This window comes from Hemitrygon akajei, chromosome 1 (genome assembly GCF_048418815.1).
Source record: "Hemitrygon akajei chromosome 1, sHemAka1.3, whole genome shotgun sequence".
NCBI classification, from domain to species: Eukaryota; Metazoa; Chordata; class Chondrichthyes; order Myliobatiformes; family Dasyatidae; genus Hemitrygon; species Hemitrygon akajei.
Window position 1 is genome coordinate 55,918,865 of NC_133124.1, and position 12,534 is coordinate 55,931,398.

Here is a 12,534-nt window from a genome sequence, read left to right on the forward strand (position 1 = left end):
TTCTGGCAAATGTAATTTTTTAAAGCAATTCTCTTTTTTTCCTTTTCCCCCTTTCCCTCCTTGTCTATTCCCCATTTTGGCCTCTTACCTCTTCTCATCACCTGTCTAACACCTCCCCCTGATGCCCCTCCTTTCTCCCATGGTCCACTCTCCTCCTATCAGACTCCTAGTCTCCAGCCCTTCACCTTTCCCACCCACCTGGCTTCACCTATCACATTCTAGCTTGTCCTCCTTCCCCTCCCCCTTTACCTTTTCTATTCTGGCGGTCTTCCCCTTCTTTTCTAGTCCTGTTGAAGGGTCATGGCCAGAACCATTGACTATTTATTCATTTCCATAGATGCTACCTGAAATGCTGAATTCCGCCAGCATTTTGTGTGTGTCTGGATTTCTAGCATCTGCAGAATCTCCGGAGTAGTTTGTTGCCTTTATGTGAAGGATGAAAAACGCCAGTAGCATTGAACTTACGCCGTTGTTTTTACATATAATTTAGCAAAACGAGAACAGATGCGTATATGTTTAGAAAAGTTTGTAACCGTTCATGTTGCGATAATCTCTTTGGGCTCACAGTGGAGCTACACATTCGAACTCTAGTTTCCGCGGTGAAGTTTTTGACGTAACGAACCGTAGACAAAACCACTCCGCCAGAGGCAAATACTAGAATGTTCGGTTACGCAGCTTTAGCTGCTGAGTTCCATGCTCTGTCTTTCATTAACCCATAATAAAATATTACAATGAAAAGCATAGAAAAATGTATTTTGTTGTTGTTTTAATAAAACAGATCTCGCTGAGATTTCTGGTATATCCATTCCCCCCTCGATGTGATGGGTGGTGTAGCTCAGAGCCCAGGTTGTGTCACAGTGCTCCGATCTGGATTTGACCATCTGCTCAAGACCCTTAGGTGGCGCAGAGCAGCCAATCGAATTTCCATCGAAAATACAAATACGGAAAGCGTAATTCGAAATCAGTGTTGCGGTAAAGTCAGAAAAACACGGGACAATTAAGTCATCACCTGACGTTATTCGTAGGAAAGAGTGTACACATTCATCTGAAAGTATAATGTAAGTTGGAGAATATGGTAACACTGCTGTTGTATGTTGTAGAATCGAACGCCACATGCGTGAAAGGAAAATAAGACGCAGGCAGGCGGTGCGACACCGTGCCTTTGATCGTGCTGGTTGCTAATGGGGTCGCTCGCTACATTTGTATAGAGCGCGGTCGATGTCATTTCTTTCCCTTCCGATTTCTTTGTGCTCCGATCTTGGGTAGAACCTAGATTATAGAAGAACAAGCGTTGAATGTAGGCGAGGTTAGTGTTTCTCCTGTGGCCGGAATAAACTGATTTATATCAGGACGCCAAATTTGCTGACCTTAATTCGACTCTGGACCAATGTATTTTTCATCTTTGGGTATTGCAAATCCACTAGAAAATTGTGAGTTGCCACTTTTGGTTGCTTTGCCGTTCGGGTTGTTTTTAAAATCAATGTATCGTAACACACATTAGAATCTGAAAGCACTTTCTAAAGAGTAGTATTTCGACTTTTCCTTTTAAGTTTCCGCTCTGATTTTGAGGGAATTTATAAAGGAAATAGGATTTACAGCTGTGAATTACAAATAATGCGTTGAAGTTGCACGCTTCCAAATTAAAAATCATCTGATTGAAAATGTAAGGTTTTATTCGAGCAATTGGGTAGCCGTTTTCAAGAATTCTTTTTACCACAGCGACATTTAGAAATCAAAAGAGAAATAAAGTATTAACACAAGGACTGAAATGGAAAAATTAACATGTAGAACATACCGGCTCAGTATGCGTGTCGTTTTTAATTACCGTTTGGAGATAGTGATATTTCTGGCTCAGTGATGCGCTGGGTAATGAAGATACGTGGTTCTGTCTTTGCTCTGTTACGTTACAATCAAAATAAGATTTAGTAGGATCTGTAAAGTATTTGAATACGTCCAAAATAAAAGTATCCTGTCACGTCGACATGGTGGCTCTTACTGGAAACTTCGCGATGTTACATAGCCATGAAAACGATCGCGATTGCAGTCCACAGATAATTTTTGAAGGCTGTTTGGATTTCTTGTACGGGTATAGTTTCTTGTTTTTCTTCTCACCGCAGACTGGAACTCCATTATTAACAGAGGCGAGGTGTGTATTAATATTATTTGCCATCGATATCATAGCAGCATTTTATCAAGATGGGTGGACGGAGAATATCTTGGGGAGTAGCGACAGAAAAAGAAAAGATGTGACAAAAGAAGGAGGAACAAAAGGGGAAGGGTTCGTGCGTGTGAAAGAGAGAGGTAGGTGAATGAGAGTAGATGGAGCTGGCCTTATGCCATTCTCCCGAGCTCACTTCCACGCACTTGGTCGTGGTTTAGAGGCAGGGACGCTGCGGCGGGCGCCGTATCACAGCTCATTCACATAGACACTGCAGCTAATCTCTCAAGAATGTCGATTAAAAACAAGCAGTACATCTGGTGTGTGTTTCAGACATGGCACATCCGCCTTTAAGGCTGTGAACCTTTCGGTAAAGGAAAATTATCAAAACCATGGATTCTGATTTTGAACAAGCGAGTTGACTTTTTATGTACACAGCAGGCAGCGATCAGCCTTTAGCCCCACCTATTTGGATATCTCCCGTTGACCTTGTGTGATTCAGGTTGTTTATTCCGACTATTTAGGGACAGTAGTGGTTTTGAGCGTTTAAAAATTCGCCGTGTCTTGGCGTACATCAGTGGGGAGGTTGTCTCTGTCGAACTAAAGAAATACACAAGGAGATGAAAAAGTTGGTCACTAGCGTTAACTTTCTAATATTAGGGAAGTTCTGTGGGAATTTGGTTTTGACCACAGCAGTTTCGACTTCCTGTGCAAATCGTTAAGTGTAAATAGCAAGCTAGTTTTGCTTTATAAATCGTGAAAAAATAAAATGTATTAGGCGTATCGGTGTCCTTTATAAACGACTATTTAGTGCTTTCATACATGACTGGTTGAAGAAGTCTGGCAGGGGTGAGCTATTCGATCGTAAATGTTGCTTTCCGCTTTAATGGATTGGGAAATTCTTGTATTTTCAAGCCCAGTTTTCAGTTCCATTGAAAACCAGCGTTTTCTTTTTCAATTATATACTCCTCCTAAGATTTTGATGCTGTAATCCTTACAGCTGATATTTACTGAGGTTCGTTTCCTCTGCCAGCATTTCAAATTCCTAATATTTCTAGCAAATAATAATTTACATAGACATTATTGCCATAACTGTGAAATTAATTTAAATTTCTGAAACTAAACTGTGGACTCTGAGAATAATAAAAACATGATATTGAAACTAGGAAGTTACAAACGTTTGTACATAGCATCTGCAGGGAGAGAAATTTGACTACCAATGACAGGTAATTGAAATGAAATTCTAATTCTTGTCTCGCCTCTCTCTTCACGGATAGCATGTCACGGATATTTTCAGTATTTTATATATTTTGCATAACTTTTGAATTATTGATTTATTTCAGTGCACGTAACTTATATTTTGCTTCTGAATGTGCACAGTATTTTTGCTTTCATTTTTCTGATATTCTGGCACCTGCGCCATTTTTCTTTTGCTCTAATTTTAAAACAGCTATAGGTTCTGAGAATTAATTAGGTATAATTTATGCAGTTGGTTCAGTATGATATTCAAAACTTTATTGCTTATAATAAATATTAAATGAATTACACTCTTAAAGCTGGGTATTTTCAGCTATTTTGCATGTAATAAATATTGTTTTATTTTTGTAGCATTTTCAGTGTAAACACACAAGCATGATCTAATTTGCCTTCCATTTCATTTCCTCTCACCCATATGCTTGCTAACCTAGCATATGGTCTTGGCCAAGCAATGCTTCAGTTTTATCTTTTGATCAATGATGTCATCTCTGCAACCCTCCAAGTTTCTAGTGTTTCTTAAATGCTAAACTGTAGCATAGCTGTGATTTTCCTTGACAGCTTGGGTTCAGTTAACATAGAAGCTCAGAAACATCTCTGTCTACTTTTTCCTTATTGAGACATTCTTGACCAAACTTTTTTGACATATGCTCCAATGAAGTGCAAGTAAATTAGTTTAATTTTTAGAATGAATAGGAGAGATTTAATGGAGTCCCAGAATATAGGGCTTTGATGGCTGAAAATATTGTTGAGTAATGGGGATATAGACTTGGAGAGAGGAAAAGTGAATAATTTGGGGAAGACTGGGAGGGTTGTAAGAAGTTACAGAGAATTGATGTCATAATGGAAGTTAGATGTGATAATGAGAAACTTAAATTAAAAGCTGAGGACTTAGACGGGGTGAAGGGTGCATGGGGCATATCTTGAATAGCATGTTACATTTCTGACTCTGACATTGAATTGTCATTATCACAATATGCAATCAATTCTTCACCAGTTTTTATCGATGCACAATAGAAAACATTCTGTCTGGATGCATAATAGCTTGGTATGCAACTATTTTGCACTTAACTGTAAGAAACTCTGGAGAGTTGTGGACACAGCTCAGCACATCACAGGAACCAGCTTCCCCTGTGTGGACTTTGTCTATGCTCTCTGCCTCATTAAAGCAACAAGCATAATCAAAGACACCACCACCCTGTACATCCTCTCTTTGCCTCCTTCCATTAGGTGGAGGATGCAGAAATCTGAACGCTCAGACCACCATGCTAAAGGACAGATTCTATCCTACAGTTTTCAGATTCTTGATTGACCTCTTGTACGACAAGATGGGCTGTTGCTGTAAAATCTAGCTTGGTATGATCTTGCACTTTAGTCATTTACCTGCACTGTACTCTTTCCGTAGCACAGTGAAATGATCTGGTCTGTATAAACAATATGAAAGACAAGCTTTTCATTGAATCTTGGCACATGTAACGATAATAACCAAAACCAATCTTTATGACTACCATTGTCTCATCTCCTCTCTCCCATTGGGAAGAAGATATAAAAATCTGAAAGAATGCACCACCGGGCTCAAGGAAAGCTTCTGTCCCACTTTTAAACAGTTTCAGAGTACTATAAGATAGACTCTTGACCTCGTTTTGGCCTTGCTTCTTATAGCTTGCTTGCACTGCACTTTTGCTATAAATAACACCTTATTCTGCATTCTGTTATTGGTTTCTCTTTTACTACTTCATGCACTGTATGATTGGCATGCAGATCAAAACTTTTCACAGTACCTCAGTACATGTAACAGTAAAAAACTAATTTACCATTATAAATAGACTTTGAACAATGATAGCACCAAATCTGTGATTTGGCTGGCAATTCACATTTTGCAAGTTTGTGATTGACCTGTCCTGTGTTATTCAATTAGCATTGTATCGCATGAAACATAGTATGGTTCACAGCCAAAAGGGTGAGTAGAGCTTATAAAAGTAGGATATTTTCTTCAGGCTGATTTAAGCTTTGATAACGTGAATCACTTCCACATATAAGTTGGCTCGGCAGTAGGAAACAGAGGGTGGTAGTTGAGGGTTGATTTCGGAAAGAAGGCTGGTGACTTTTGGTGTGCCACAGAGGTTGGTGCTGGGACCTTGTTATTCATAGATTATATATAAATCATTTGCATGCAAAAGCACAAAGCTTTGATCAATGTTTGTGGATGACATGAGATTAAAACGTGTTATTGATAGTGAATAAGGTTATCATAGAGTACATAGAGATCTAGATCAGTTCAGGAAGTGGGCCAAGACGTGGTAAATAGATTTCACTACAGGTAACATAGAAACATACAGCACACAAAAAAGGGCTTCGGCCCATAATGTTATGCCAAGCCAATTAAATTTTTAATCTAATGGCTAACTATTTAATTTCTTCTGCCTGCACAATGTCCATATCCTTCCATTTTTCTCACAGTCTTGTGCAGATGTAAGCATCTCTTAAGAGACTCTAATGTTTCTGCTTCTATCACCATCCCAGGCAGCACATTCCAGGCATTCAGCACTCTCTGTGTATAAAAACCTTGACCTTCACATCTCCTTTGAAATGAACCTCTCTCACCTTAAATGCATACCTTCTGGTATTAGACTTTTCAACCCTCAGAAAAAAATATTGTCTGTACTCTATGCCTCTCATAACCTTATAAAGCTCTATCAGATCTACCTTCAACCTCTGCCATTCTAGAGAAAACAACCCATGTTTGTACAACCTCTTGTTAAAGCATTTGCCCTCTAATCCAGGCAACATCCTGGTAAATCTTGACTGTACCCACTTCAAACCCTTGACATCATTACAATGGGGCAACCAGAGCTGTTGCAATACTCCAGATGCAGTCCAATTAGTGTTTTATAAATCTGACATAACTTTCTGACTTTTGAACTCAGTATCTTGACATGCTGTTTGCCCTATCAACCTGTGCAGCCACCTTCTGGGAGCTATGAACTTGGACCCCAAGATCCCTCTGCTCATCAACACTGTTAAGGTTCTTGCCCTTAACAGTGTACTGTTGCTTTACATTTGACCTACCAAGGTGCAACACTTCACATTTGGCTGGGTTATACTCCATCTGCCATTTCTCTGCCCATATCTGCAACCGATCTGTATCTTCCTGTATTCTTTATGAGTCCTTTACGCTAGTGGTCACCAACCTTTTTAAGCCCAAGATCCCCTACCTCGGCCTTAGTGAAAGGGAAGATCAACCCCAGATCGATTAGTCACACGCATGCGCACCGAGGCAGAAAAGACCGGAAGTAAAACCCCGCAACTCGGAAGTAGAAATAATGTATAAACACCAGGGGCACCCACCCTTTTTTGCACTGCAGACCGGTTTAATATTGACAATATTTTTGTGGACCGGCTGACCGGGGTGGGGGGAGGGGGTGTTAAACATGACCGGAATACAGCAATTTTCAAAGGCAGGTTCCTTATGTCCAGTCTATTCCGCAATTTAGTTTACGCAGCTCTTGGCACTTAGCTTTTGTCCCGCTTGCTCACGTTTTTTCAGCTGAAAAACTCAACGGGTTTGTCTTTAAGTGCAGGGTGCTTGGACTCAAGGTACCAAAGCAGTTTTGAGGGCTTCATCGCCTTATTAGACAGCCTCCCGGCCCGAACTCCAGCTTCCTGCCCGCCCGCCGCCAGACGCCTTGGCCAGGTGTGGCTGGTCGTGGGTGGGATGAGAGGACAAGGTAAGGGCCAGAGGACCTGTACCGGGGCCGCGGCGGTTGCAATCCGGAGAAAGCAACTGACCGAGCGAGGAGGAGTGTGACAGGGTGCGCGCTCACCCCCCCCCCCCCCCCTGTAGGATCTATCAGCCTACAAAAGTTTGCTTCAGTAGATCGTAGCGCGGTAGCTGCCCTGCTACTTATGAAACCCTGAGCCCGAGTTAGATCGTCTGCGAATATTTTAGCACTGGGTTTCTCACGAACATTCGGTGTGCCAAACAGGTTCAGAGGCAGCGCCCATCTGTCCGCGCTCCAGGCCAGTAGCATCGGCACTTCCCGCTGGCCGCCTGAGGCCAACCAGTGATCCTTGGTGCGAGGGTGTCACTGCGTTTAGGCAGCTGACAACCTCGCGTGGGTTCAAGTTCAACAATAGGCGTGACAGGGAGTGAGGAAAGGTGCAGCTGACTGATCGTTTCCTCCCGGCCTGGTGGTTGGGACCACTGAAGTACACTGTGTAGTGCAGGGGAGCGACACGCATGTGTACTGGGCAGAAAGAACGGAACTAAAACCCCGCAACCCAGAAACAATCTCTCAACAGTATTTGTGTTTTTCTTTTTCTTTTTTTTTCAGGATCTACTGGGAAAGTCTCAAAGATTGACCAGTCGATTGTGATCGACGGGTTAGCGACCACTACTCTACGCTATCCACACCACTGCCAACCCCTATCTGTAAACTTACTAACCCAGCCACCTACATTTTCATCCAGGTCTTTTAAGTACATCACAAACAGCAGAGGTCCTAGTCCAGATCCCTGGGGAACACCACAAATGACAGACCTCTAGATAGAATAAGTTCCTTCAGCCACCAACCTCTGTCTTCTATGGGCAAGTAAATGGCTCATTCACCATGGATCCCATGCATCTTAATCTTCTGGATAATGCTTCCATGATGGACCTTGTCAACCTCCTTTCTAGAATTTATGTAGACAGCATCCACAACTTTACCTTCATTGATCACTCTCATCATCTTATCAAAAAACTCAGTCAAGTTAGTATGACATGAAGTGCCTCGCTCAAAGATATGCTGGCTTCCCTAATTAGGCCCTGGTTTTCCAAATGTTCATAAATTTTCTCCCTAAGAATTCTCTCCAGTAACTTCCCTACCACTGATGTGAGACTCACTGGACTATAGTTTCCAGGCATTCGGCTTCAATTGTTATCCTTTCCTTTTCATCAGCTCTTCATCTCTCAGTTCTTGGTCACGGGATGTCAAAACCTCTTCAAAATCATCTTCGTCAACTTCCACAAATCCTTAGCCAAACTCACTATATCCTTACTTTGTTCACCACGATTGAAATGCTTAATTATGTCTAGTTTTACGCTAAGAGTAACACCCTTACACTTTTAGGCTTTTCCGATACCTTAGAACTCATATTGCTAACGGATGCACAAAATAAATCGACATAAAGCACAGATGCTCACAGGCACATGTAAAGCAATGCCGGCTAGAATGCAGTTCTGGGGGAGGAGCTTGGCTGCTCGGGGCGCGTGCTGCCTTTTTTTCGTAACAGTGAAAACACCTTCTGTTAGCAAAAACAGGTAACTAATGTAGGTCTTTCGTAACAGCGAGGTGTTATAAAGCGAATGTTCGAAAAACGGGTGACACCTGTACTTCAAAATGCCCTAGCATAACAATACACTCAGCACTGATCTCCCTATCCTCTATGTTCATCTCATGATGTAAAGTACTCACTAAGGGCCTCACCTACATCCTCCACATCCAGGCAAATGTTCCTTGCTTTATCCTTGAGTGGTCGACCTTCTCCCGAGTTACCCTCTTGCTCTTGGTGCATGTGTGGAATGCTTTGCAATTCTCTTTAATCCAGGAACTTTTCATGGGCTCTCTTACCTTTCTTAATTCCCTTCTTTTCTGGCTTCTTTATAATCTGCAATGGCTTTGTTGGTTCTAGCTTTCTAAGCTTCACGTACTTATCCTTTTTTTTTCTTGCCTAATTTCAACATCTCTGTTGACATCCAAGGTTCTCTTACCTTGCTATCCTTGCCCTTTTTTTCTGACTGGAACATACAGTACCCATCCTGTACTTTGTGCAGTTGATCTTTAAACACCCTCTGCATATCAGATGTGGGCTTGCTCAAAAACAGCTGTTCCCAATTAACTCTCTCTTGTTCCTGCCTAATGCTCTCATAATATGCCCTGTTCCAATTTCGTACACTCCTGCAAGGTTGGCACAGTAGCGTAGTGGTTAGCACAACACTTAACAGTACAGGCGATCCGGGTCCAATTCCTGCCTCCTTTGTACGTTCTCCCAGTGACCATGTGGAAGAACATGTCTTTTCCTTTGGGAAAGACCTACCGGTTGGTAGGTTAATTAGTCATTGTAAACTGTCCCATGATTAGGCTAGGGTTAAATTGGTGGGTTGTTGGGTGGCATAGCTCAATGTACTGGAATGGCCTATTCCATGCTGTATATCAGTCAATCAATAAATAAATCAAGGTCCATATTTGTCCTTATATATAGCTGTTTTAAAACTTGAAGATTGGTAGTCACTATTCCCTAACTGTTTACCCACTGAAAGACAGGTCACCTGGCCAAGCTCATTCACCAACACCAGTTCAGTACAGCCCCATCTCTTGCTGGACTATCTACATATTTAAGAAACCCTCCTGGATGCACTAACAAATTGTGCCCAATATTAACCTCTTGCACTCTGTAAGTCCGAGTTTACATGGGAAGTTGATGTCCCCCATGACAACAACCTGATTGTTTTTACACCTTTTTGAATATGCCTGCAAATCTATTCTTTAATGGCCCGGTGGCTATTATGGATCGGTTATACAATCCCATCAGAGTGATTGCACCCTTCCTATTTTTGAGTTCTACCCCTATAGCCTCAGAGGATGAGTCCTCCATTATGTCCCCTCTGAGTGCAGCTGTGATATTGTCCCTGATTAGTAGTGCAACTGCCCCACCTCTTTTTTCCCTCTATATATTTTATAAAACATAGAATCCCTGGGACATTAAGCACTCGTTCCTGACCCTCTCTGAACCACATCTTTGGAATTGCCACAACATCATGGTTCCTTGTATTTATCCATGTTCTACCTTTACCAACAATGCTCCTAGCTTTAAACTATCTGTCCCATCATATCCATTACTTTGTTCCTGCCTGTTTTTACTGGTCCTGACATCTACTTTCCTCTCCATCCCTCCACTTTCTGACATGATGCTGTAGTTCCCATCCTCCTACCAAACCAGTTGAAACTCTTCTGAGTAGCAAAAGCAAATCTCCCAGTCGGGATATCGATTCCCCTCTAGTTTAGGTGCTACCATTCCCTTTTGTACAGGTCACCTTTTCCCGACAAGAGGTTCCAATGTTCCAAGAACTAGAAACTCTGCCTTCTGCCTCAATTTCTTAGCCACTCATTCATTTGTACTACTGTCATATTCCTGCCCTGAGTAGCACTTGGCAGTGGGAGTAATTACAATATTAGAGGTCCTGCTCTTCTCTATTCCCTATACTCACTACACTATACTCTTCTCCCTTTCTACCTATGTCATTGGTGCCAGTGTGCACCATGGCCTCTGGTAGCTCTCTCTCCCTCTTGAGAATATTCTGTGGCCTCTCTGAGACATCTTGGACCCAAGCACATGGGAGGCAACACATCATCCTGGTGTCTCTTTTGTGGCGACAGAATCTCCTGTCCATCCCCCTTAATTATCGAGTCTTCTATCACTATCGCCTTATCTGACTGTACCCTTCCCTACTAAGCTTCATTGACACATGGCGCCACTGGCTTGGCTGCTGCTGCTGTGCCTTGATAAGTTATCAAGTAGTACTCAATGGATATACTTGTTGCAGAAGGAATAGCCACAGGAGAACCGTGCATGAACTGCTTACTCCTGTACTTCTCCTGGTGGTCACCCATTTGCTATCTGAAGCCTGCACTCTGGCCATTGCTTCCTCAGTAAAAGACTCATCTATGAGGTTTTCAGCCTCCCAGGTGTCCTGAGTACCTCCAGCTCTAGCTTCAGTTCTTTGACCTTGTCTGTCAGGAGCTGAAGCTGAATGTGCATCCAGCAGACATAGTCGTCAGGGAGACCATTTGGTACGCTGCAATCCCACATATTACTGGAGGAGAATTGCACTGCCTTTATTACCATTCTACCATTGGCTCTAACTTCTCAAGCTTAAGTTCTAGCCTCTGCCTGTTCCTGCAGAAGCCTGTTGAGCCAAAACCTGACCACTCTAACCCTGGCTCACTCACACAATGGCTGCTCTGCTTAAATTTTACTTCTTTTTATTGGCCCTTACTAAGTTGCAAGCAATGCAAGCAATCTCCTGCTTCCCAGACAAGTCCTGACAGGCCCTGCTTGCCATTTAAAACTGGCATGTAAAATCCACAAGAGACTGTCTCCATTTCACTCCACAGTTTCCTGCTCTGCAAACAAGTCCCAATAGGGCTCATTGTTAGGTGATGCATTTTGGAAAGTCAAACTAGCAAAGTACATATGCTATAATGGATATAATGGACTTTGGAGAACAAGTGTGTAATTCATTGAGTGAGGTGTCACTGGTAGTGTAGTGGAAAAGGGCATTTAGCATGCAGGCCTTCATCCACCAGGGCTTGAGTATAGGAGCGGTGACATTATGTTACAGTTGTGTAAGTCATTGGTGAGGCCACACTTAGAGTACTGCATTCTGTTTTGGTCACCCTGTCACTCTGGACAGAATGCCAAAAACATTTACGTAGGTGTATGGGAGGGGGTGAGTGTCTAAGATGGATGCTAACTGTCTTTTCCCCAGGGTAGGAGTTGGCATAGTTTTAGGATGAGCGAAAAGATTTAAAAGGAACCCGAAAGGCAACTTTTTCACGCAGAGGGTGAGTATGTGGGATAAGCTTCCAGATGGAATAGTTGAGGCAGGTAAAAAAGTATTATTTAAGAAGCATTTGGATGAGTATATGGAGGGGAGGGGTTTAAAGGAATTTGAGCCACTAAAGGCAGGAAATTGGATCTCGAAGCATTGGTACTGTTGTCAGCATGGATTGTCCCAAGACTATAAAAAGGGATTGGATCAGATTGGTAACTTAATATCTTAACTTAATTGGGGCCAGCTGCAAGTTGAAATTCTGTGAGTATAGTTTCAGTGAGGATGATCCTAATACAAAGTGGTTTTGCAGTGCCTCTTCTCATCTAGTTGAAAATAGCTGAAGTTTGCCATAGCTGTAGCAAATGAATGTCAAATCATTGACTTTGAAATGTGATTATAATGTTTTGAATAATTCATCAGTACTTCCAATTTTTCTGTGAGTCTTGGCTTTTTTAATGCTGCATTGTAATGTAGAGGATAAGAAATGAACAGAGCATGACATTGGAAGTCTCTGATTTTAAAATTC

At 42.1% G+C, this 12,534-nt stretch overlaps 1 protein-coding gene across 1 annotated transcript in view; it reads left to right on the forward strand.

Moving 5' to 3' along the window:
• Positions 1–851: 851 nt before the first annotated feature.
• greb1l (GREB1 like retinoic acid receptor coactivator) overlaps positions 852–12,534 on the forward strand; it is a 244,989-nt gene continuing 233,306 nt past the window's right edge. Inside the window, exon 1 of the mRNA XM_073043512.1 lies at positions 852–1,058. The gene's annotated coding sequence lies outside the window, so the exon portion shown is untranslated. The remainder of the gene's footprint in view (positions 1,059–12,534) is intronic.